The following is a 25,742-nucleotide window of genomic DNA, read 5'->3' as shown; positions in this document are numbered from 1 at the left end:
GTGTGACAATGGAACCTGGTGACGGCTCTGAAGTGAGGCGGGCTCACACACGTACCATGCCTGGCCCAAGTGCTTAAGCGGTTTCTCAAAATCAACCTAGATCTGCCGGATCTGCTTGAACTGGCTCTCTATGCCTTGAAGGTCCTGGCCTGCCCTGTTACTAGCGTTTTGTCAGAGAGGATTTTTAGTGCTGCTGGGGGAATTATAACTAATAGGCGCATCCGCCTATCAACTGATAATGCTGACAAGCTGACTCTTATAAAAATTAAAAAGGGCCGGATTGGGGCAGACTTCTCAACATCACCGAATGATAGCAGCATAACATAAACCGAAATCCAGTGTCTTTTTTTTTGGGAGGTCTACTCCCATGCATCTCTTCACACTCAGACATGGGTATACGTTTCCTGATTTTGTCTATTTGCTGTTGTCCTCCTCCTCATCCTCCACCACCATTTATAACATATCACCATATCTACGTCTCTTGCAAGAGGCATTGTAGTGCCTCCAAATTTTTGGCAGCCCTTGTATTCACTGCATAGGCACAAACATTAATGGAGACCCTAATAATGGGAACTTTTTTTTCATGAGGCCCTCCTCTACATCTCTTGCAAGGAGCATTGGAGTGCCTCCAAATTTTTGGTAGCCCTTGTATGCGCTGCATAGGCAATAACAGTATGGGAGACCCACTTCTTAATAATGGGAATGTAAAGATCCGAGGTTGTGGGTTGTAAGTAATCACGTAGGCAGATTAACGATGCAACAATATTTTATTGATCACAGCCATGGTAATAAGCAATTCCAGGTAAATGGCCAAAAAACAGTTCTCTCAGTCCTCAAATTCCCAATCTGGGTTCAGTAGTTCCACTGGCTTTGTATAAGGCCATACTCACTGTCTCCCAACTTTTGGTTGGCCCACAGATTTCGTATCTCCAGCCAGTATAGTCTGTAGCCACAGTCCATGATCCTCTAGACGGCAGATAAAACGATGAAAGCACAGGTATCCAGTAGCAGCAGTCCTTTGTAAATCCAAATGACATAATCCATGATGGTAACATGTTTATCCATTCATCCTTCCAAGTCCACGGTCTCCATCCTCTTCCTTCAATCCTTCCACCCAACTCTCCTAAAACATGTCTGTGCTTTCTTCCACTGGACTCATTCCCCTCCCAGGTCAGAAGTGATCACACCCACCCCCTTAAACATTCACTGTTCACTAAACAATGAAGAATATTCTAGAAGCCTTCATCTGAGACTGCATGTAAGACCCCCTGTGGTGACGGTGCCATTGTGTCTACAGTCTACACACACATAACGAGATTATTGGCTATTAGAACAATGGTTAGATACTCCTGATATACAGATTAGTGGAGTGCTGTACATTTTACAAGTGAATCTAATGCACAGACTGACAAGTCAGCAGAACTATATAAAGCATAAAAAGTAAATCACTAATAAAACACAATAATGACATTAACAAAAATGGTGGTCCGTTGCTGGAAAAGTATCATAGTCTTTAGAAAGTGGGCAGCTCCTCACAGGAAACTTTTTCTTTTCATGAGGCCCTCCTCTACATCTCTTGCAAGGGGCATTGGAGTGCTTCCAAATTTTTGGCAGCCCTTGCAGTCACTGCATACGTAATAACAGTATAGGAGACCCATTCTTTAACCCCTTAAAAATCCAAGGCGCACTAATACGTACCTGCGCCCTGGGCTTTAAGAGCCAGGTACGTATTAGCACGCCCTGTTGATTTCGCCTGCACACAGGCTGTGCGGGCGTGATCGCTGCCGGGTGTCAGCTGATTGTCACAGCTGACACCCGGTACTATGTGCAGGGAGCAGTCCCTCACAGCTTCCGGCACATTAACCCCCGCAATGCTGCAATCGACTTCGGGGGCAAGGGGAGATGATCGCGATACTCATCTCTCCTGCCAGCGTCCAACGCTGTCTGCCGCTGCTTCCCGGATGAGGCCATGACGACCTGATGTCGTCATGACAACATCCTGGTCACCAGACAGCAGGAAGATACTTTGGTCATGCGCAGTGCATGACCAAAGTATCTTCTGCATATGCAGAGCTGACATCCTGTATAGCACAGGGATAGTGCTCCATCCCTATGCTATACAGGCGATCAGAGTAAAACAAGTGAAAGTCTCATAGTGGGACAAAGTATAAAAGTAAAAAAAGTGTTAAAAAATGAAAAAAAAAAAAATTGTAAAAATATAAAAAAAAAAATCAAAAATATAATCCACCAAAAATAAAAATATAATGTACCCATCAATAAATATTATTATGAAAAACAAAACAAAAAACAAGTACACATATTTGGTATTGCCGCGTCCGGAACAACCTGACCTATACAAATCTGTCCCACTAGTTAACTCCTTTGGTGAACACAGTAAAAAAAATAAATAAAAAACGAAGCAAAAAACAATGCTTTATCATCATACTGCTAAACAAAAAATTGAATAACACGCGATCAAAAAGAAGAATTTAAATAAAAATGATACCGCTGAAAACATCATCTTGTCCCGCAAAAAACAAGCCACCATACAGCTCCCTAAGCCGAAAACTAAAAAAGTTATAGTTCTCACAATAAAGCGATGCAAAAAATTATTTTTTTCTATAAAATAGCTTTTATTGTGTAAAAGCGCAAAAACATAGAAAAACTATATAAATGTGGTACCGCTGTAAATGTACTGACCCGAAGAATAAAGCTACTTTATCAATTTTACCACACGCGGAATAGCATAACATTTTTAAAAAAAAAAACAATTCCTCAATTCCAGAATTGTTGGTTTTTGTTTATTCTGCCTACCAAAAATCGGAATAGAAAGCGATCAAAAAAATGTCACATGCCTGAAAATGGTACCAATAAAAACGTCAACTCATCCTGCAAAAAACAAGCCATCACATGACTCTGTCTGCTAAAATATAGAAAAATTATGGCTCTCAAAATATGGCAATGCAAAAAGTATACCACACGAGGAACGGCGTAAAAAATAAACTCTAGGGTTAGGGTTGGGGTAGGGTTAGGGTTGGGTAGGGTTAGGGTTGGGTTGGGTTGGGTTAGGGTTGGGGTTAGGCTAGGGTTAGGGTTGGGCTAGGGTTAGGGTTGGGGTTAGTGTTAGGGTTAGGGTCGGGCTAGGGTTAGGGTTATGATTTTTTTCAAAAGGAAAAAAAAAAGATGACGTTATGGCGACTAGTGTTTATGCAAGTGCTCGCTAGTTGAGTTTGCATTGGGTGCTCGGGCATGCACTGAGTATTGCGGGTGCTCAAGTGACATGCTCGAGTCTCTGCCCCATATGCTTCGTGGCCAAAAAAAAACTCGCAGGAATTGCCTGCCATGCACGAGCGATCCCCGCATGTTTTTTTTTGTGTGTCTAATAACCGTGAAACATGCGGGCAGGGACTCGAGCATGTCACTCGAGCACGCGTGATACATGGTGCATACTTGAGTACCCGATGCAAACTCAAGTAGCGAGCACTTGCTCTCAAGACTAATGACAACTTATTCAATATGATGACCTAATGTTATCAAATTCTGTGTCATTCCTCTGGGTTCACCATACTCCTTGATAAAATCCTTGAGGGGTGTAGTTTCCAAAATGGGGTCACTTGTGGGGGGTTTCCACTATTTAGGCACATCAGGGGCTCTCCAAACGTGACATGGCGTCCGCTCTCAATTCCAGCCAATTTTGCGTTCAAAAAGTCACACAGTCGTCCTTCCCTTCTGAACTCTGCCGTGCGCCCAAATACTGTATTTTCCCCACATATGGGGTATTGGCGTACTCAGGAGAAATTGCACAAAAGTTTTTGGGGTACATTTTCTCCTCTTACCCTTGTGAAAATAAAAAAATTGGGGCTAAAACATCATTTTTGTGGAAAAAAGTTTGATTTTTTTATTTTTACGGCTCCATGTTATAAACTTCTGTAAAGCACTTGGGGGTTCAGGGTGCTTACCACACATCTAGATAAGTTCCCTGAGGGGTCTAGTTTCCAAAATGGTGTCACTTGTGGGGGTTTTCCACTGTTTAAGCACATCAGGGGCACATCCGCTAATTATTCAAGCAAATTTTATATTTAAAAAGTCAAATGGTGCTCCTTGCCTTCCGGACCCTGCCGTATGCCAAAGCAGTGGTTTTCCCCCACATATGGGGTATCGGCTTACTCAGGTGAGATTGCACAACAAGATACATGGTGCAATTTCTCATGTTACCCTTATGAAAATGCAAAATTGGAGGCTGAAAAACATTTTTGTTGCAAAAATGTGAAAATTTTATTTTTACTGCTCAATGTTCTAAACTTCTGTGAAGCACCTGAAGCACAATCATGAATTACAATATGTCACGAAAAAACAATCTCAGAATCAGGGGGATAGGTTGAAGCGTTCCAGAGTAATTACCTCATAAATTGCCAGCGGTGAGAATTGTAAAAATTGGCCTGGTCATTAACATGCAAACCACCTTAGGTTGTAAAGAGATAAATAATGGGAACAACAAAGCATAGCCGGCTGATGGCTCTCTAACAATAGTGAGGACTGACTGCTGGCCCATTAAGAATAGTAAGGGCTGCCTGATGGCCCTATAAAAATAGGCTTTGTGACTTTCAGAGTCCCTCCATCATAAATGAAACAGAATGTGTCTGATCTTGTCTCGCACACCACATGGGAAGATAAGGCAGTAAAATGTTAAAATGACAGTACAAAACGCTACTTGTGAACATAGTCCAAGGTGTGGAGGAGCATTTTTGTATTTGGTTATTTGTTTTGCCTTGTATGCCATATGTCATTACCCTGGAAAGAATGTTCCTTAGCACTCTTCTCTGGAAAATGTATCTTGGTTTCGTTTTTGCATGTTTTATTGTGAGTCCGTAAAAGTGGCGTAATACTCTAACAACGTTGTTGACAGCAGTGGCCTGGGAGTCAGAGATGCTTCCAGGGGTCTTGCCCATGCTGTTCCCATATCATTTGAAAACTGTTTCCATCGATTTAGAAAATTTCTAGACCCCCTGCAGACATCCGGGGGAACTGCCAAAAATATGCTCAAGTTTCCCATAGACTTACATTGGGCTCGTTGCTCGGGTTGAGCACTCGAGTATTCCAATTTGCTAGACTCGAGCAACGAGCACCCAAGCATTTTAGTGCTCGCTCATCATTTTGCCTTGTATGCCATATCATCGTTTTGCCTTGTATGCCATATGTCATTACCCTGGAAAGAATGTTCCTTAGCACTCTTCTCCGGAAAATGTATCTTGGTTTCGTTTTTGCATGTTTTATTGTGAGTCCGTAAAAGTGGCGTAATACTCTAACAATGTTGTTGACAGCAGTGGCCTGGGAGTCAGAGATGCTTCCAGGGGTCTTGCCCATGCTGTTCCCATATCATTTGAAAACTGTTTCCATCGATTTAGGAAATTTCTAGACCCCCTGCAGACATCCGGGGGAACTGCCAAAAATATGCTCAAGTTTCCCATAGACTTACATTGGGCTCGTTGCTCGGGTCGAGCACTCGAGTATTCCAATTTGCTAGACTCGAGCAACGAGCACCCAAGCATTTTAGTGCTCGCTCATCATTAATGCTCACTTCATTTAAGCGCTTTACATTCTTGGAAACTTGATGTGGTTAAAAAATGCTCAAAAGCCTGATTATATGAACCCTTAGTTTTGTTTCAATAGATATTAATATTTTCATTCTTTTGAGTATTTTTGGAGCCTTTTTCAAGAGGTTTTCGGAGCAGACTCACTCTAAATCTGCCTTATGACGTGTGAAAAGGCTTGAACTGGACAAGTATCCGAGGGATGATGACTAGAGATGAGCGAATATGTTCGGCGAATGTTCTTCATTTTCAAATTCGGGACGAATATGGCCCATTCGGATTCATGTTTGGGTTACCGTTCTTTTTGTTCAAAAATCGGCAGCAATTGGCTCCGAACATGAACATCCCTGATTTCCCACGCTGTCATCTGCGTGACAGCGCGGGAATCAGCAGCTGTGACCGGCGGTAAATCGCTACTGCGAGTCACAGCGCTGCGTGGGATCATGCTGTGACAGTGACTCGCGGTAAAAGGCTTACCGCAGGTCACAGGCGCCATCTGATGGAACTACAAGCCCCATCATCTGGTGCCTCCCGTCACTGTACTTAAGCGCCGCTGATGGAAGAAGTATTCTCTCATCAGTGCACTTGCGCGGTGAAAGTAGAAAAAAAAAGTTAAAATAAATTAATATTTAAATAAAAATAATAAACACATATACTCACCTACCACTTACCTGCACCTTGACCCTGCTGTTCTCATCCCCTGTAAAAAATAAAACAACACCATATAGTCACCTTACAGCTAATCACCGAAGCCCATGATCACCTGTAATAAAGGTAAAATAATAAACCAACCTCATCTTCACCTGTCTGCCGCAGTCCATATATCGAGGGTCCCACATCGATGTCACTGATAGCATGGCCACATCCGGAGATGCGACCCTGCTATCCGGCAGCCGGCGATACACTGACAGGAGCGCACTGGCTCTCGCAGTTTATCACTAAAAGCTGCCAGCACTGGGGTCACCGGAGTTCAAACAGCTGATGATCAGCTAAGAGCTCCGGGACGTGACTTACTTCATAGTGCTTTGTGGGAATTTTCCCACACAGCACTACCGTAAGTCAGATCACTGGAGCACTCAGCTGATCATCAGCTGTTTGAACTCCGGTGACCTGAGCCCTGCAGCACAGCGATGTACACGGACAGGAGTGATTACACTCCTGTCAGTATACAGTGCTGTCTTCTACAGCAGTCACATCAGTGATTGATGTGACTGCTGTAGAAGTGACCCGGATCACCGTGAGACATTCGGATTATGTCATGACGGCGGACAGGTGAGGATTATGGTTGTTTTTTATTTTTGCTGTTTTTAAAGGAAAAAAGGGATTCGGGGACTGGGCAAGTAATAAATAAATGTTTTAAAAGATGTGGAATTTTATTTCATTAAAAGACTTTATTCTGGCGGTGTCTTTATTGAAAAAGCACCAAAACTCTTTACTACGTGGTTAGTAATGGGGGCATCTTATAGACGCCCACCATTACTAACCTGGACTTCACGTCAGCCGCCAATACAAGACTGACGTGAATCCCAACCCTATTGCCCCACTCGCCACCGCTGCACGGCAGTGAGAAGAGCAAGGTTAAGCCTCAGATTTGGCGCATCTCATGGATGCGCCGTTTCTGGGTCCGCTGAGAGCTGATATTATTAGCCTCGGAGGGTGCCACTATCAATATCCCCTTCCCTGGCTTTTAATATCATCTCACAGCTGTCTGTTTAGCCTTTGCTGGTTAGATTTTATAGGGGGACCCTATGTCAATTTTTTTTTCTGGGGTCCCCCTGTAATCTAGCCAGTAAAGACTAAGCAAAAAGCTGTGGGCTGTTATTAATAACCAGGGAACATATTTGGCTAATGGCCCCCTCCCGGCCTAGTAATATCAGCCCCCAGTGGTCGGCTTTCCCTCTACTGGTTATGAAAATGACGCGGGAGCCCAAGCTACTTAATTCTGCACCAAAAACTCTGCAGCAATGTGAATGAGAAATCTGAAGTGTCATGTACACGTTGAGTATTTTTTGACTTGCAGATTTGGTACAGAAAATGATCTTCAGCATGTCAATTCTCTGTGCATTGAATGCACTGAAAAAACGCATCAAAATCGAGACAAAAAAATGCAACAAAAATCACTGCAAAAACGCAGGCAATAAAATGCATCAAAATCACGGTAAAAACTCGGGCAAAAGCACGCATCAAAATCGCCATAAAATCGGAGCAAAAACGCAGGTAATCTTATCGACTTTGCTGGTACCGTAAGGCTATGTGCACACGGTGCATTTTTGATGCGTTTTTTCCATTCAGAAATGGGCCAAAAACGCATTGGAAACCTTCCAATGATTTCCTATGACATTGTGCAAGATCTGTGCACATGATCAAGATTTTTCCTGACTGAATATCATGTGCAGAAAAAGAAGCAGTATGTCCATTATTTGTGCATTTTGGCTTGCGCTTTTCAAGAAGTTTTCAGAGCCGATTCACTCTAAATCTGCCTTATAACGTGTGAAAAGGCTTGAACTGGACAAGGATCCGAGGGTGATGACTTTAAATCAGACTTTTAAATCTTCCATTTTCTTTTGATGACTTCTATAGGGATAACCACTGATAGAAATTGAAGAAAGGATCCGTAGCGGCACGACCAACCGGCAAAATCTCAAAAACTTTTTTAAGGCATTTAAACGGAAGATTAAAAAGTTAAAGAAACGCTTTCGCGCTTCTGACGCAAAAAAACAGCGCCCTTAATCGTCACTGATATTGATCATGGGGCTATAAGAAACAGTGTGTGTGGCTCAAAAAGCCTTAAAAATAGCTGAGTAGTTGTGGCTGAGTGGTTAAGGCAATGGAATTGAAACTATTAGGGTTTTCCTGCATAGGTTCAAATCTTGCTGTCTATGTTCAAGTTAATTTTTGACAATTATGTCTCTAGATCAATTCACACCTTCCTTAGTCTATCCCACACAACTGTGGTCTGTGATCTCTGGACTAGATTTGTAGAACCAACATGACAGCATCTAAAAATCATATTTTGGTTAGTTGGCCTGGCACTTCATCACATGTGCATCACGCCGCTAATCATAACAGGCCTCGCAGGTGCCATCAGGTAAGAGGTCCTTGTCCAACGGCCACAGACCACTGCTACGGCTGATATGATGCGCGCTTCAATTTGTACCAACTCTACTTGAATTATCTCTCGGATGGAGCCCTTTACCACACAATGAAAAATGTTTAGCGACTTCTGGATGAGCAGCTTTCTAACAGTTCATGTTTTACAATTATTTTTCTCTCCCTTTTTCCTGCTTATAAGTCCAGCACTCTAATTAGTAGACAATTTTCATCAACGTTTTAAAACGGTGTAATTGTGATATCCTGGAAATCTAGGCACAGTTGTGGATTGAAAGTGGAGAAGATAATAATTTACCATTGTGTATTAATTGTAGATTTGCACCGCAGCTATAGAGCCTGTTTTCACAAGCATGAATGATTTGATTAACATGCTCTGTTCTCTGGTTTCACCACAACAAATACCAGCCAAGTGAGATATCTGTCTGGTTCCATGGTGTAATGGTTAGCACTCTGGACTTTGAATCAAGTGATCTGAGTTCAAACCTCAGTGGAGCCTGTAAATTTCTTTCAGCACAGAGGTGTAATTTTGTCCTTTCACACCACTCCAGCCTACGTCCAAAGTTTAACATGAAAAAATAAAGTCAAAATCCACTTGCCAAATGCCAAAAAACACTAGAATGGTCCAAGGATCCATGGAATCATCACTTTGGATCAATGGAATCATCACTTTGAATCAGCGAGCCAATGCTATCTGTCAAAAAGGTTTAGTCAAAGTTAAAACTGATTTCAGGATCAAGACTCATACCTTCTATGTCAGACCAAGCAATCATACTTTATGACTTGTGCCAATATTCTCATGTTGCCTTTTTCCAGGTGGGTAAATCTGATGAGAATTTCAAGCCAAAATGGCTTCTGGAAACGCCGGCATTTTCTTTTCAGAATCATGTTTTCTTGTGTTTTTCCAGCATTTTCTACAGCAATTTATTAACATTTTTGGTGGCATTGTTTTGGCCATCTGTTGAGTGTGTTTTTGTGGATTTTTTGTTGCCCACAAAATGTTCCACAAGTCACTCAGGAACCTTCCAGGGTCTTTCTGAGGTTCCCATTGACTTGTATTGTAACAATGGAGGTCTTCATAGCGAAAAAAAACACCTGAAGAATAATTTGCTCTCTTTATTTAACCGCTTTACATTTTGGAAACTTGATGCAGTTAAAAAATGCTCAAAAGCGTGATTTTATGAAACGTTAGTTTTGTTTCCATAGAAATATATTCATTATTTTGAGCAATTTTGGAGTCTTTTTCAAGACATTTTCAGAGCCGACTTACTCTAAATCTGCCTTATGACGTGTGAAAAGGCTTGTACTGGACAAGAATCCGAGGGATGATGACTTTAAATCAGACTTTTAAATCTTCCATTTTCTGGGATGTCTTCTATAAGGATAATCACTGATATTGATCATAGCGCTATAAGAAACAGTGTGTGTGGCTCAAAAAGCCTTGCAAATATCTGAGTAGTTGTGGCTGAGGGGTTAACGTGATGGATTTGAAATCCATTAGGATCTCGCTGCATAGGTTTAAATCCTACCTTTTAAATAGTGTTTTGACAATTATCTCAGTAGATCAATTCCCACCTTCCTTAGTCTATCCCCCACAACTGTGGTCTATGATCTCTGGATCGGATTTGTAGAACCAATCTGACAGCATCTAAAGATCTTATTTTTGTTAGCTGGCCTAGCACGTCATCACATGTGCATCATGCCGCTAATCAAAACAAGCCCCGCAAGTGATGTCAGGTAAGAGGTGCTTGTCAAGCGGCCACAGACCACTGCTGCGGCTGATATACTGGGACATGCGCTTCGATTTGCACCAGCTCTACTTGAATTGACTCTCAGATGGAGCCCTTTACCACACATTGAAAAATCTTTAGCGACTTCTGGATGAGCAGCTTTCTAACAGTTTAAGTTTTACAATTATTTTTTCTCTCCCTTTTTTCTGGTAATAGGTCCAGCACTCTAATTGGCAGGCAAATTTCATCAACATTTTAAAACTGTCTAATTGTGATATCGTGGAACTCTAGGCACACTTGTGAATTGAAAGTGGAGAAGATAATAATTTACCATTGAGTATTAATTGTAGATTTGCACCACAGCTTTACAGCCTGTTTTCACAATCATGAATGCTTTAACATGCTTTTTTCTCCGGTTTCACTACAACAAATACCAGCCAAGTCAGTTTTCTGTCTGGTTCCATGGTGTAATGGTTAGCACCCTGGACTTTGAATCCAATTATCTGAGTTTAAATCTTAGTGGAACCTGTAAAATTCTTTCAGCACAAAGGTGTCATCTTTTCCATTCATACTGCTCCCTCCTATGCCCGAGGTTTAACATGGAAAAAGAAAGTCAAAATCTATTTGCCAAATGCCAAAAAACAATTGAATGGTCCAAGGATCCATGGCCAAGGCTGTCTATCAAGTAGGCTTTGTTAAAGTTGACTTCATGAAACAAGACTCATACCTTCTATGTCTCACCAAGCATCCATACTTTATGACTTGTGTCAATATTACCATGATGTTTTTTTCCAGGTGGGTATTTTCTTTTCAGAATCATCTTTTCTCATGTTTTTCCAGCATTTTTCTACAGCAATTTATTAACATTTTTGGTGGCATTGTTTTGGCCATCTGTTGATTGTGTTTTTGCTTTTTTTTGTTGCTCACAAAACGCTCCAGAAGTCACTCAGGAACCTTCCAGGGTCTTTCTAAGCTTCCCATTGACTTGTATTGTAAGAATGGAGGTCTTCGTAGAAAAAACGCATGAAGAATGATTTGCTCACTTTATTTAACCGCTGTACATTTTGGAAACTTGATGCGGTTAAAAAATACTCAAAAGCCTGATTATATGAACCGTTAGTTTTGTTTCTATAGAAATTAATCTTTTCATTCTTTTGAGCATTTTTGGAGCCTTTTTCAAGAGGTTTACGGAGTCAACTCTCTCTGTATTAGATCTGTAGAACCAGCATGACAGCATCTTAAAATCTTACATTGGTTAGTTGGCCTGGCACTTCATCACATGTGCATCACGCTGCTAATCAAAACAGGCCCCGCAGGTGCCATCAGGTAAGAGGTCCTTGTCCAACGGCCACAGACCACTGTTACAGCTGATATGACACGCGCTTCAATTTGTACCAACTCTACTTGAATTATCTCTCGGATGGAGCCCTTTACCACACAATGAAAAATGTTTAGCGACTTCTGGATGAGCAGCTTTCTAACAGTTCATGTTTTACAATTATTTTTATCTCCCTTTTTCCTGCTTTTAAGTCCAGCACTCTAATTAGTAGACAATTTTCATCAACGTTTTAAAACGGTGTAATTGTGATATCGTGGAACTCTAGGCACAGTTGTGGATTGAAAGTGGAGAAGATAATAATTTACCATTGTGTATTAATTGTAGATTTGCACCGCAGCTATAGAGCCTGTTTTCACAAGCATGAATGATTTGATTAACATGCTCTGTTCTCTGGTTTCACCACAACAAATACCAGCCAAGTGAGATATCTGTCTGGTTCCATGGTGTAATGGTTAGCACTCTGGACTTTGAATCCAGTGATCTGAGTTCAAATCTCAGTGGAGCCTGTAAATTTCTTTCAGCACAGAGGTGTAATTTTGTCCTTTCACACCACTCCAGCCTACGTCCAAGGTTTAACATGAAAAAATAAAGTCAAAATCCACTTGCCAAATGCCAAAAAACACTAGAATGGTCCAAGGATCCATGGAATCATCACTTTGGATCAATGGAATCATCACTTTGAATCAGCGAGCCAATGCTATCTGTCAAAAAGGTTTAGTCAAAGTTAAAACTGATTTCAGGATCAAGACTCATACCTTCTTTGTCAGACCAAGCAATCATACTTTATGACTTGTGCCAATATTCTCATGTTGCCTTTTTCCAGGTGGGTAAATCTGATGAGAATTTCAAGCCAAAATGGCTTCTGGAAACGCCGGCATTTTCTTTTCAGAATCATGTTTTCTTGTGTTTTTCCAGCATTTTCTACAGCAATTTATTAACATTTTTGGTGGCATTGTTTTGGCCATCTGTTGAGTGTGTTTTTGTGGATTTTTTGATGCCCACAAAATGCTCCACAAGTCACTCAGGAACCTTCCAGGGTCTTTCTAAGGTTCCAATTGACTTGTATTGTAACAATGGAGGTCTTCATAGCGAAAAAAAACACCTGAAGAATAATTTGCTCTCTTTATTTAACCGCTTTACATTTTGGAAATTTGATGCAGTTAAAAAATGCTCAAAAGCGTGATTTTATGAAACGTTAGTTTTGTTTCCATAGAAATATATTCATTCTTTTGAGCAATTTTGAAGTCTTTTTCAAGACATTTTCAGAGCCGACTTACTCTAAATCTGCCTTATGACGTGTGAAAAGGCTTGTACTGGACAAGAATCCGAGGGATGATGACTTTAAATCAGACTTTTAAATCTTCCATTTTCTGGGATGTCTTCTATAAGGATAATCACTGATATTGATCATAGCGCTATAAGAAACAGTGTGTGTGGCTCAAAAAGCCTTGCAAATAACTGAGTAGTTGTGGCTGAGGGGTTAAGGTGATGGATTTGAAATCCATTAGGGTCTCGCTGCATAGGTTTAAATCCTACCTTTTAAATAGTGTTTTGACAATTATCTCAGTAGATCAATTCCCACCTTCCTTAGTCTATCCCCCACAACTGAGGTCTATGATCTCTGGATCGGATTTGTAGAACCAATCTGACACATCTAAAGATCTTATTTTTGTTAGCTGGCCTAGCACGTCATCACATGTGCATCATGCCGCTAATCAAAACAAGCCCCGCAAGTGATGTCAGGTAAGAGGTGCTTGTCAAGCGGCCACAGACCACTGCTGCGGCTGATATACTGGGACATGCTCTTCGATTTGCACCAGCTCTACTTGAATTGACTTTCAGATGGAGCGCTTTACCACACATTGAAAAATCTTTAGCGACTTCTGGATGAGCAGCTTTCTAACAGTTTAAGTTTTACAATTATTTTTTCTCTCCCTTTTTTCTGGTAATAGGTCCAGCACTCTAATTGGCAGGCAAATTTCATCAACATTTTAAAACTGTCTAATTGTGATATCGTGGAACTCTAGACACAGTTGTGAATTGAAAGTGGAGAAGATAATAATTTACCATTGAGTATTAATTGTAGATTTGCACCGCAGCTTTACAGCCTGTTTTCACAATCATGAATGCTTTAACATGCTTTTTTCTCCGGTTTCACTACAACAAATACCAGCCAAGTCAGTTTTCTGTCTGGTTCCATGGTGTAATGGTTAGCACCCTGGACTTTGAATCCAATTATCTGAGTTTAAATCTTAGTGGAACCTGTAAATTTCTTTCAGCACAGAGGTGTAGTTTTGTCCTTTCACACCACTCCAGCCTACGTCCAAGGTTTAACATGAAAAAATAAAGTCAAAATCCACTTGCCAAATGCCAAAAAACACTAGAATGGTCCAAGGATCCATGGAATCATCACTTTGGATCAATGGAATCATCACTTTGAATCAGCGAGCCAATGCTATCTGTCAAAAAGGTTTAGTCAAAGTTAAAACTGATTTCAGGATCAAGACTCATACCTTCTATGTCAGACCAAGCAATCATACTTTATGACTTGTGCCAATATTCTCATGTTGCCTTTTTCCAGGTGGGTAAATCTGATGAGAATTTCAAGCCAAAATGGCTTCTGGAAACGCCGGCATTTTCTTTTCAGAATCATGTTTTCTTGTGTTTTTCCAGCATTTTCTACAGCAATTTATTAACATTTTTGGTGGCATTGTTTTGGCCATCTGTTGAGTGTGTTTTTGTGGATTTTTTGTTGCCCACAAAATGCTCCACAAGTCACTCAGGAACCTTCCAGGGTCTTTCTAAGGTTCCAATTGACTTGTATTGTAACAATGGAGGTCTTCATAGCGAAAAAAAACACCTGAAGAATAATTTGCTCTCTTTATTTAACCGCTTTACATTTTGGAAACTTGATGCAGTTAAAAAATGCTCAAAAGCGTGATTTTATGAAACGTTAGTTTTGTTTCCATAGAAATATATTCATTCTTTTGAGCAATTTTGGAGTCTTTTTCAAGACATTTTCAGAGCCGACTTACTCTAAATCTGCCTTATGACGTGTGAAAAGGCTTGTACTGGACAAGAATCCGAGGGATGATGACTTTAAATCAGACTTTTAAATCTTCCATTTTCTGGGATGTCTTCTATAAGGATAATCACTGATATTGATCATAGCGCTATAAGAAACAGTGTGTGTGGCTCAAAAAGCCTTGCAAATAACTGAGTAGTTGTGGCTGAGGGGTTAAGGTGATGGATTTGAAATCCATTAGGGTCTCGCTGCATAGGTTTAAATCCTACCTTTTAAATAGTGTTTTGACAATTATCTCAGTAGATCAATTCCCACCTTCCTTAGTCTATCCCCCACAACTGAGGTCTATGATCTCTGGATCGGATTTGTAGAACCAATCTGACAGCATCTAAAGATCTTATTTTTGTTAGCTGGCCTAGCACGTCATCACATGTGCATCATGCCGTTAATCAAAACAAGCCCCGCAAGTGATGTCAGGTAAGAGGTGCTTGTCAAGCGGCCACAGACCACTGCTGCGGCTGATATACTGGGACATGCTCTTCGATTTGCACCAGCTCTACTTGAATTGACTTTCAGATGGAGCGCTTTACCACACATTGAAAAATCTTTAGCGACTTCTGGATGAGCAGCTTTCTAACAGTTTAAGTTTTACAATTATTTTTTCTCTCCCTTTTTTCTGGTAATAGGTCCAGCACTCTAATTGGCAGGCAAATTTCATCAACATTTTAAAACTGTCTAATTGTGATATCGTGGAACTCTAGGCACACTTGTGAATTGAAAGTGGAGAAGATAATAATTTACCATTGAGTATTAATTGTAGATTTGCACCGCAGCTTTACAGCCTGTTTTCACAATCATGAATGCTTTAACATGCTTTTTTCTCCGGTTTCACTACAACAAATACCAGCCAAGTCAGTTTTCTGTCTGGTTCCATGGTGTAATGGTTAGCACCCTGGACTTTGAATCCAATTATCTGAGCTTAAATCTTAGTGGAACCTGTAAAATTCTTTCAGCACAAAGGTGTCATCTTTTCCATTCATACCGCTCCCTCCTATGCCCGAGGTTTAACATGGAAAAAGAAAGTCAAAATCTATTTGCCAAATGCCAAAAAACAATTGAATGGTCCAAGGATCCATGGCCAAGGCTATCTATCAAGTAGGCTTTGTCAAAGTTAAAGTTGACTTCATGAAGCAAGACTCATACCTTCTATGTCTCACCAAGCATCCATACTTTATGACTTGTGTCAATATTATTATGATGTTTTTTTCCAGGTGGGTATTTTCTTTTCAGAATCATCTTTTCTCGTGTTTTTCCAGCATTTTTCTACAGCAATTTATTAACATTTTGGTGGCATTGTTTTGGCCATCTGTTGATTGTGTTTTTGCTTTTTTTTGTTGCTCACAAAACGCTCCAGAAGTCACTCAGGAACCTTCCAGGGTCTTTCTAAGCTTCCCATTGACTTGTATTGTAAGAATGGAGGTCTTCGTAGAAAAAAACGCATGAAGAATGATTTGCTCACTTTATTTAATCGCTGTACATTTTGGAAACTTGATGCGGTTAAAAAATACTTAAAAGCCTGATTATATGAACCGTTAGTTTTGTTTCTATAGAAATTAATCTTTTCATTCTTTTGAGCATTTTTGGAGCCTTTTTCAAGAGGTTTACAGAGTCAACTCTCTCTGTATTAGATCTGTAGAACCAACATGACAGCATCTAAAAATCTTACATTGGTTAGTTGGCCTGGCACTTCATCACATGTGCATCACACCGCTAATCAAAACAGGCCCCGCAGGTGCCATCAGGTAAGAGGTCCTTGTCCAACGGCCACAGACCACTGTTACGGCTGATATGACACAAGATTCAATTTGTACCAACTATACTTGAATTATCTCTCGGATGGAGCCCTTTACCACACAATGAAAAATGTTTAGCGACTTCTGGATGAGCAGCTTTCTAACAGTTCAGGTTTTACAATTATTTTTATCTCCCTTTTTCCTGCTTATAAGTCCAGCACTCTAATTAGTAGACAATTTTCATCAACGTTTTAAAACGGTGTAATTGTGATATCGTGGAACTCTAGGCACAGTTGTGGATTGAAAGTGGAGAAGATAATAATTTACCATTGTGTATTAATTGTAGATTTGCACCGCAGCTATAGAGCCTGTTTTCACAAGCATGAATGATTTGATTAACATGCTCTGTTCTCTGGTTTCACCACAACAAATACCAGCAAAGTAAGATATCTGTCTGGTTCTATGGTGTAATGGTTAGCACTCTGGACTTTGAATCCAGTGATCTGAGTTCAAATCTCAGTGAAGCCTGTAAATTTCTTTCAGCACAGAGGTGTAATTTTGTCCTTTCACACCACTCCAGCCTACGTCCAAGGTTTAACATGAAAAAATAAAGTCAAAATCCACTTGCCAAATGCCAAAAAACACTAGAATGGTCCAAGGATCCATGGAATCATCACTTTGAATCAGCAAGCCAATGCTATCTGTCAAAAAGGTTTAGTCAAAGTTAAAACTGATTTCAGGATCAAGACTCATACCTTCTATGTCAGACCAAGCAATCATACTTTATGACTTGTGCCAATATTCTCATGTTGCCTTTTTCCAGGTGGGTAAATCTGATGAGAATTTCAAGCCAAAATGGCTTCTGGAAACGCCGGCATTTTCTTTTCAGAATCATGTTTTCTTGTGTTTTTCCAGCATTTTCTACAGCAATTTATTAACATTTTTGGTGGCATTGTTTTGGCCATCTGTTGAGTGTGTTTTTGTGGATTTTTTGTTGCCCACAAAATGTTCCACAAGTCACTCAGGAACCTTCCAGGGTCTTTCTAAGGTTCCAATTGACTTGTATTGTAACAATGGAGGTCTTCATAGCGAAAAAAAACACCTGAAGAATAATTTGCTCTCTTTATTTAACCGCTTTACATTTTGGAAACTTGATGCAGTTAAAAAATGCTCAAAAGCGTGATTTTATGAAACGTTAGTTTTGTTTCCATAGAAATATATTCATTCTTTTGAGCAATTTTGAAGTCTTTTTCAAGACATTTTCAGAGCCGACTTACTCTAAATCTGCCTTATGACGTGTGAAAAGGCTTGTACTGGACAAGAATCCGAGGGATGATGACTTTAAATCAGACTTTTAAATCTTCCATTTTCTGGGATGTCTTCTATAAGGATAATCACTGATATTGATCATAGCGCTATAAGAAACAGTGTGTGTGGCTCAAAAAGACTTGCAAATAACTGAGTAGTTGTGGCTGAGGGGTTAAGGTGATGGATTTGAAATCCATTAGGGTCTCGCTGCATAGGTTTAAATCCTACCTTTTAAATAGTGTTTTGACAATTATCTCAGTAGATCAATTCCCACCTTCCTTAGTCTATCCCCCACAACTGAGGTCTATGATCTTTGGATCGGATTTGTAGAACCAATCTGACACATCTAAAGATCTTATTTTTGTTAGCTGGCCTAGCACGTCATCACATGTGCATCATGCCGCTAATCAAAACAAGCCCCGCAAGTGATGTCAGGTAAGAGGTGCTTGTCAAGCGGCCACAGACCACTGCTGCGGCTGATATACTGGGACATGCTCTTCGATTTGCACCAGCTCTACTTGAATTGACTCTCAGATGGAGCCCTTTACCACACATTGAAAAATCTTTAGCGACTTCTGGATGAGCAGCTTTCTAACAGTTTAAGTTTTACAATTATTTTTTCTCTCCCTTTTTTCTGGTAATAGGTCCAGCACTCTAATTGGCAGGCAAATTTCATCAACATTTTAAAACTGTCTAATTGTGATATCGTGGAACTCTAGACACAGTTGTGAATTGAAAGTGGAGAAGATAATAATTTACCATTGAGTATTAATTGTAGATTTGCACCGCAGCTTTACAGCCTGTTTTCACAATCATGAATGCTTTAACATGCTTTTTTCTCCGGTTTCACTACAACAAATACCAGCCAAGTCAGTTTTCTGTCTGGTTCCATGGTGTAATGGTTAGCACCCTGGACTTTGAATCCAATTATCTGAGTTTAAATCTTAGTGGAACCTGTAAATTTCTTTCAGCACAGAGGTGTAGTTTTGTCCTTTCACACCACTCCAGCCTACGTCCAAGGTTTAACATGAAAAAATAAAGTCAAAATCCACTTGCCAAATGCCAAAAAACACTAGAATGGTCCAAGGATCCATGGAATCATCACTTTGGATCAATGGAATCATCACTTTGAATCAGCGAGCCAATGCTATCTGTCAAAAAGGTTTAGTCAAAGTTAAAACTGATTTCAGGATCAAGACTCATACCTTCTATGTCAGACCAAGCAATCATACTTTATGACTTGTGCCAATATTCTCATGTTGCCTTTTTCCAGGTGGGTAAATCTGATGAGAATTTCAAGCCAAAATGGCTTCTGGAAACGCCGGCATTTTCTTTTCAGAATCATGTTTTCTTGTGTTTTTCCAGCATTTTCTACAGCAATTTATTAACATTTTTGGTGGCATTGTTTTGGCCATCTGTTGAGTGTGTTTTTGTGGATTTTTTGTTGCCCACAAAATGCTCCACAAGTCACTCAGGAACCTTCCAGGGTCTTTCTAAGGTTCCAATTGACTTGTATTGTAACAATGGAGGTCTTCATAGCGAGAAAAACCACCTGAAGAATAATTTGCTCTCTTTATTTAACCGCTTTACATTTTGGAAACTTGATGCAGTTAAAAAATGCTCAAAAGCGTGATTTTCTGAAACGTTAGTTTTGTTTCCATAGAAATATATTCATTCTTTTGAGCAATTTTGGAGTCTTTTTCAAGACATTTTCAGAGCCGACTTACTCTAAATCTGCCTTATGACGTGTGAAAAGGCTTGTACTGGACAAGAATCCGAGGGATGATGACTTTAAATCAGACTTTTAAATCTTCCATTTTCTGGGATGTCTTCTATAAGGATAATCACTGATATTGATCATAGCGCTATAAGAAACAGTGTGTGTGGCTCAAAAAGCCTTGCAAATAACTGAGTAGTTGTGGCTGAGGGGTTAAGGTGATGGATTTGAAATCCATTAGGGTCTCGCTGCATAGGTTTAAATCCTACCTTTTAAATAGTGTTTTGACAATTATCTCAGTAGATCAATTCCCACCTTCCTTAGTCTATCCCCCACAACTGAGGTCTATGATCTCTGGATCGGATTTGTAGAACCAATCTGACAGCATCTAAAGATCTTATTTTTGTTAGCTGGCCTAGCACGTCATCACATGTGCATCATGCCGTTAATCAAAACAAGCCCCGCAAGTGATGTCAGGTAAGAGGTGCTTGTCAAGCGGCCACAGACCACTGCTGCGGCTGATATACTGGGACATGCTCTTCGATTTGCACCAGCTCTACTTGAATTGACTTTCAGATGGAGCGCTTTACCACACATTGAAAAATCTTTAGCGACTTCTGGATGAGCAGCTTTCTAACAGTTTAAGTTTTACAATTATTTTTTCTCTCCCTTTTTTCTGGTAATAGGTCCAGCACTCTAATTGGCAGGCAAATTTCATCAACATTTTAAAACTGTCTAATTGTGATATCGTGGAACTCTAGGCACACTTGTGAATTGAAAGTGGAGAAGATAATAATTTACCATTGAGTATTAATTGTAGATTTGCACCGCAGCTTTACAGCCTGTTTTCACAATCATGAATGCTTTAACATGCTTTTTTCTCCGGTTTCACTACAACAAATACCAGCCAAGTCAGTTTTCTGTCTGGTTCCATGGTGTAATGGTTAGCACCCTGGACTTTGAATCCAATTATCTGAGCTTAAATCTTAGTGGAACCTGTAAAATTCTTTCAGCACAAAGGTGTCATCTTTTCCATTCATACCGCTCCCTCCTATGCCCGAGGTTTAACATGGAAAAAGAAAGTCAAAATCTATTTGCCAAATGCCAAAAAACAATTGAATGGTCCAAGGATCCATGGCCAAGGCTATCTATCAAGTAGGCTTTGTCAAAGTTAAAGTTGACTTCATGAAGCAAGACTCATACCTTCTATGTCTCACCAAGCATCCATACTTTATGACTTGTGTCAATATTATTATGATGTTTTTTTCCAGGTGGGTATTTTCTTTTCAGAATCATCTTTTCTCGTGTTTTTCCAGCATTTTTCTACAGCAATTTATTAACATTTTGGTGGCATTGTTTTGGCCATCTGTTGATTGTGTTTTTGCTTTTTTTTGTTGCTCACAAAACGCTCCAGAAGTCACTCGGGAACCTTCCAGGGTCTTTCTAAGCTTCCCATTGACTTGTATTGTAAGAATGGAGGTCTTCGTAGAAAAAACGCATGAAGAATGATTTGCTCACTTTATTTAATCGCTGTACATTTTGGAAACTTGATGCGGTTAAAAAATACTCAAAAGCCTGATTATATGAACCGTTAGTTTTGTTTCTATAGAAATTAATCTTTTCATTCTTTTGAGCATTTTTGGAGCCTTTTTCAAGAGGCTTACGGAGTCAACTCTCTCTGTATTAGATCTGTAGAACCAACATGACAGCATCTAAAAATCTTACATTGGTTAGTTGGCCTGGCACTTCATCACATGTGCATCACACCGCTAATCAAAACAGGCCCCGCAGGTGCCATCAGGTAAGAGGTCCTTGTCCAACGGCCACAGACCACTGTTACGGCTGATATGACACAAGATTCAATTTGTACCAACTCTACTTGAATTATCTCTCGGATGGAGCCCTTTACCACACAATGAAAAATGTTTAGCGACTTCTGGATGAGCAGCTTTCTAACAGTTCAGGTTTTACAATTATTTTTATCTCCCTTTTTCCTGCTTATAAGTCCAGCACTCTAATTAGTAGACAATTTTCATCAACGTTTTAAAACGGTGTAATTGTGATATCGTGGAACTCTAGGCACAGTTGTGGATTGAAAGTGGAGAAGATAATAATTTACCATTGTGTATTAATTGTAGATTTGCACCGCAGCTATAGAGCCTGTTTTCACAAGCATGAATGATTTGATTAACATGCTCTGTTCTCTGGTTTCACCACAACAAATACCAGCAAAGTAAGATATCTGTCTGGTTCTATGGTGTAATGGTTAGCACTCTGGACTTTGAATCCAGTGATCTGAGTTCAAATCTCAGTGAAGCCTGTAAATTTCTTTCAGCACAGAGGTGTAATTTTGTCCTTTCACACCACTCCAGCCTACGTCCAAGGTTTAACATGAAAAAATAAAGTCAAAATCCACTTGCCAAATGCCAAAAAACACTAGAATGGTCCAAGGATCCATGGAATCATCACTTTGAATCAGCAAGCCAATGCTATCTGTCAAAAAGGTTTAGTCAAAGTTAAAACTGATTTCAGGATCAAGACTCATACCTTCTATGTCAGACCAAGCAATCATACTTTATGACTTGTGCCAATATTCTCATGTTGCCTTTTTCCAGGTGGGTAAATCTGATGAGAATTTCAAGCCAAAATGGCTTCTGGAAACGCCGGCATTTTCTTTTCAGAATCATGTTTTCTTGTGTTTTTCCAGCATTTTCTACAGCAATTTATTAACATTTTTGGTGGCATTGTTTTGGCCATCTGTTGAGTGTGTTTTTGTGGATTTTTTGTTGCCCACAAAATGTTCCACAAGTCACTCAGGAACCTTCCAGGGTCTTTCTAAGGTTCCCATTGACTTGTATTGTAACAATGGAGGTCTTCATAGCGAAAAAAAACACCTGAAGAATAATTTGCTCTCTTTATTTAACCGCTTTACATTTTGGAAACTTGATGCAGTTAAAAAATGCTCAAAAGCGTGATTTTCTGAAACGTTAGTTTTGTTTCCATAGAAATATATTCATTCTTTTGAGCAATTTTGGAGTCTTTTTCAAGACATTTTCAGAGCCGACTTACTCTAAATCTGCCTTATGACGTGTGAAAAGGCTTGTACTGGACAAGAATCCGAGGGATGATGACTTTAAATCAGACTTTTAAATCTTCCATTTTCTGGGATGTCTTCTATAAGGATAATCACTGATATTGATCATAGCGCTATAAGAAACAGTGTGTGTGGCTCAAAAAGCCTTGCAAATAACTGAGTAGTTGTGGCTGAGGGGTTAAGGTGATGGATTTGAAATCCATTAGGGTCTCGCTGCATAGGTTTAAATCCTACCTTTTAAATAGTGTTTTGACAATTATCTCAGTAGATCAATTCCCACCTTCCTTAGTCTATCCCCCACAACTGAGGTCTATGATCTCTGGATCGGATTTGTAGAACCAATCTGACAGCATCTAAAGATCTTATTTTTGTTAGCTGGCCTAGCACGTCATCACATGTGCATCATGCCGCTAATCAAAACAAGCCCCGCAAGTGATGTCAGGTAAGAGGTGCTTGTCAAGCGGCCACAGACCACTGCTGCGGCTGATATACTGGGACATGCTCTTCGATTTGCACCAGCTCTACTTGAATTGACTCTCAGATGGAGCCCTTTACCACACATTGAAAAATCTTTAGCGACTTCTGGATGAGCAGCTTTCTAACAGTTTAAGTTTTACAATTATTTTTTCTCTCCCTTTTTTCTGGTAATAGGTCCAGCACTCTAATTGGCAGGCAAATTTCATCAACATTTTAAAACTGTCTAATTGTGATATCGTGGAACTCTAGGCACAGTTGTGAATTGAAAGTGGAGAAGATAATAATTTACCATTGAGTATTAATTGTAGATTTGCACCGCAGCTTTACAGCCTGTTTTCACAATCATGAATGCTTTAACATGCTTTTTTCTCCGGTTTCACTACAACAAATACCAGCCAAGTCAGTTTTCTGTCTGGTTCCATGGTGTAATGGTTAGCACCCTGGACTTTGAATCCAATTATCTGAGTTTAAATCTTAGTGGAACCTGTAAAATTCTTTCAGCACAAAGGTGTCATCTTTTCCATTCATACCGCTCCCTCCTATGCCCGAGGTTTAACATGGAAAAAGAAAGTCAAAATCTATTTGCCAAATGCCAAAAAACAATTGAATGGTCCAAGGATCCATGGCCAAGGCTATCTATCAAGTAGGCTTTGTCAAAGTTAAAGTTGACTTCATGAAGCAAGACTCATACCTTCTATGTCTCACCAAGCATCCATACTTTATGACTTGTGTCAATATTATTATGATGTTTTTTTCCAGGTGGGTATTTTCTTTTCAGAATCATCTTTTCTCGTGTTTTTCCAGCATTTTTCTACAGCAATTTATTAACATTTTGGTGTCATTGTTTTGGCCATCTGTTGATTGTGTTTTTGCTTTTTTTTGTTGCTCACAAAACGCTCCAGAAGTCACTCAGGAACCTTCCAGGGTCTTTCTAAGCTTCCCATTGACTTGTATTGTAAGAATGGAGGTCTTCGTAGAAAAAACGCATGAAGAATGATTTGCTCACTTTATTTAACCGCTGTACATTTTGGAAACTTGATGCGGTTAAAAAATACTCAAAAGCCTGATTATATGAACCGTTAGTTTTGTTTCTATAGAAATTAATCTTTTCATTCTTTTGAGCATTTTTGGAGCCTTTTTCAAGAGGTTTACAGAGTCAACTCTCTCTGTATTAGATCTGTAGAACCAACATGACAGCATCTAAAAATCTTACATTGGTTAGTTGGCCTGGCACTTCATCACATGTGCATCACACCGCTAATCAAAACAGGCCCCGCAGGTGCCATCAGGTAAGAGGTCCTTGTCCAACGGCCACAGACCACTGTTACGGCTGATATGACACAAGATTCAATTTGTACCAACTCTACTTGAATTATCTCTCGGATGGAGCCCTTTACCACACAATGAAAAATGTTTAGCGACTTCTGGATGAGCAGCTTTCTAACAGTTCAGGTTTTACAATTATTTTTATCTCCCTTTTTCCTGCTTATAAGTCCAGCACTCTAATTAGTAGACAATTTTCATCAACGTTTTAAAACGGTGTAATTGTGATATCGTGGAACTCTAGGCACAGTTGTGGATTGAAAGTGGAGAAGATAATAATTTACCATTGTGTATTAATTGTAGATTTGCACCGCAGCTATAGAGCCTGTTTTCACAAGCATGAATGATTTGATTAACATGCTCTGTTCTCTGGTTTCACCACAACAAATACCAGCAAAGTAAGATATCTGTCTGGTTCTATGGTGTAATGGTTAGCACTCTGGACTTTGAATCCAGTGATCTGAGTTCAAATCTTAGTGGAACCTGTAAATTTCTTTCAGCACAGAGGTGTAATTTTGTCCTTTCACACCACTCCAGCCTACGTCCAAGGTTTAACATGAAAAAATAAAGTCAAAATCCACTTGCCAAATGCCAAAAAACACTAGAATGGTCCAAGGATCCATGGAATCATCACTTTGAATCAGCAAGCCAATGCTATCTGTCAAAAAGGTTTAGTCAAAGTTAAAACTGATTTCAGGATCAAGACTCATACCTTCTATGTCAGACCAAGCAATCATACTTTATGACTTGTGCCAATATTCTCATGTTGCCTTTTTCCAGGTGGGTAAATCTGATGAGAATTTCAAGCCAAAATGGCTTCTGGAAACGCCGGCATTTTCTTTTCAGAATCATGTTTTCTTGTGTTTTTCCAGCATTTTCTACAGCAATTTATTAACATTTTTGGTGGCATTGTTTTGGCCATCTGTTGAGTGTGTTTTTGTGGATTTTTTGTTGCCCACAAAATGTTCCACAAGTCACTCAGGAACCTTCCAGGGTCTTTCTAAGGTTCCCATTGACTTGTATTGTAACAATGGAGGTCTTCATAGCGAAAAAAAACACCTGAAGAATAATTTGCTCTCTTTATTTAACCGCTTTACATTTTGGAAACTTGATGCAGTTAAAAAATGCTCAAAAGCGTGATTTTCTGAAACGTTAGTTTTGTTTCCATAGAAATATATTCATTCTTTTGAGCAATTTTGGAGTCTTTTTCAAGACATTTTCAGAGCCGACTTACTCT

General features: G+C 39.8%; 5 non-coding genes across 5 annotated transcripts; all 5 read left to right on the top strand.

The window, feature by feature from the left end:
• Positions 1 to 9,126: 9,126 nt before the first annotated feature.
• TRNAQ-UUG (transfer RNA glutamine (anticodon UUG)) lies at positions 9,127 to 9,198 on the top strand. The gene has a single exon. It is a non-coding gene; the product is annotated as a tRNA-Gln (tRNA).
• Positions 9,199 to 12,202: 3,004 nt separating this feature from the next.
• TRNAQ-UUG (transfer RNA glutamine (anticodon UUG)) lies at positions 12,203 to 12,274 on the top strand. Its single transcript has one exon. It is a non-coding gene; the product is annotated as a tRNA-Gln (tRNA).
• A 4,768-nt stretch (positions 12,275 to 17,042) lies between these two features.
• Positions 17,043 to 17,114, top strand: TRNAQ-UUG (transfer RNA glutamine (anticodon UUG)). The gene has a single exon. It is a non-coding gene; the product is annotated as a tRNA-Gln (tRNA).
• Positions 17,115 to 21,859: 4,745 nt separating this feature from the next.
• On the top strand, positions 21,860 to 21,931 carry TRNAQ-UUG (transfer RNA glutamine (anticodon UUG)). Its single transcript has one exon. It is a non-coding gene; the product is annotated as a tRNA-Gln (tRNA).
• A 2,987-nt stretch (positions 21,932 to 24,918) lies between these two features.
• Positions 24,919 to 24,990, top strand: TRNAQ-UUG (transfer RNA glutamine (anticodon UUG)). Its single transcript has one exon. It is a non-coding gene; the product is annotated as a tRNA-Gln (tRNA).
• The last annotated feature ends 752 nt before the right edge of the window (positions 24,991 to 25,742 follow it).

The sequence above is a fragment of the Phyllobates terribilis genome, unplaced genomic scaffold, assembly GCF_046119375.1.
Source record: "Phyllobates terribilis strain yellow unplaced genomic scaffold, ASM4611937v1 Scaffold_13__5_contigs__length_258822181, whole genome shotgun sequence".
In the NCBI taxonomy this organism is placed as follows: domain Eukaryota; kingdom Metazoa; phylum Chordata; class Amphibia; order Anura; family Dendrobatidae; genus Phyllobates; species Phyllobates terribilis.
The sequence above is the reverse complement of the archived record's forward strand: the minus strand, read 5'-3'. Positions and strand labels throughout refer to the sequence as shown.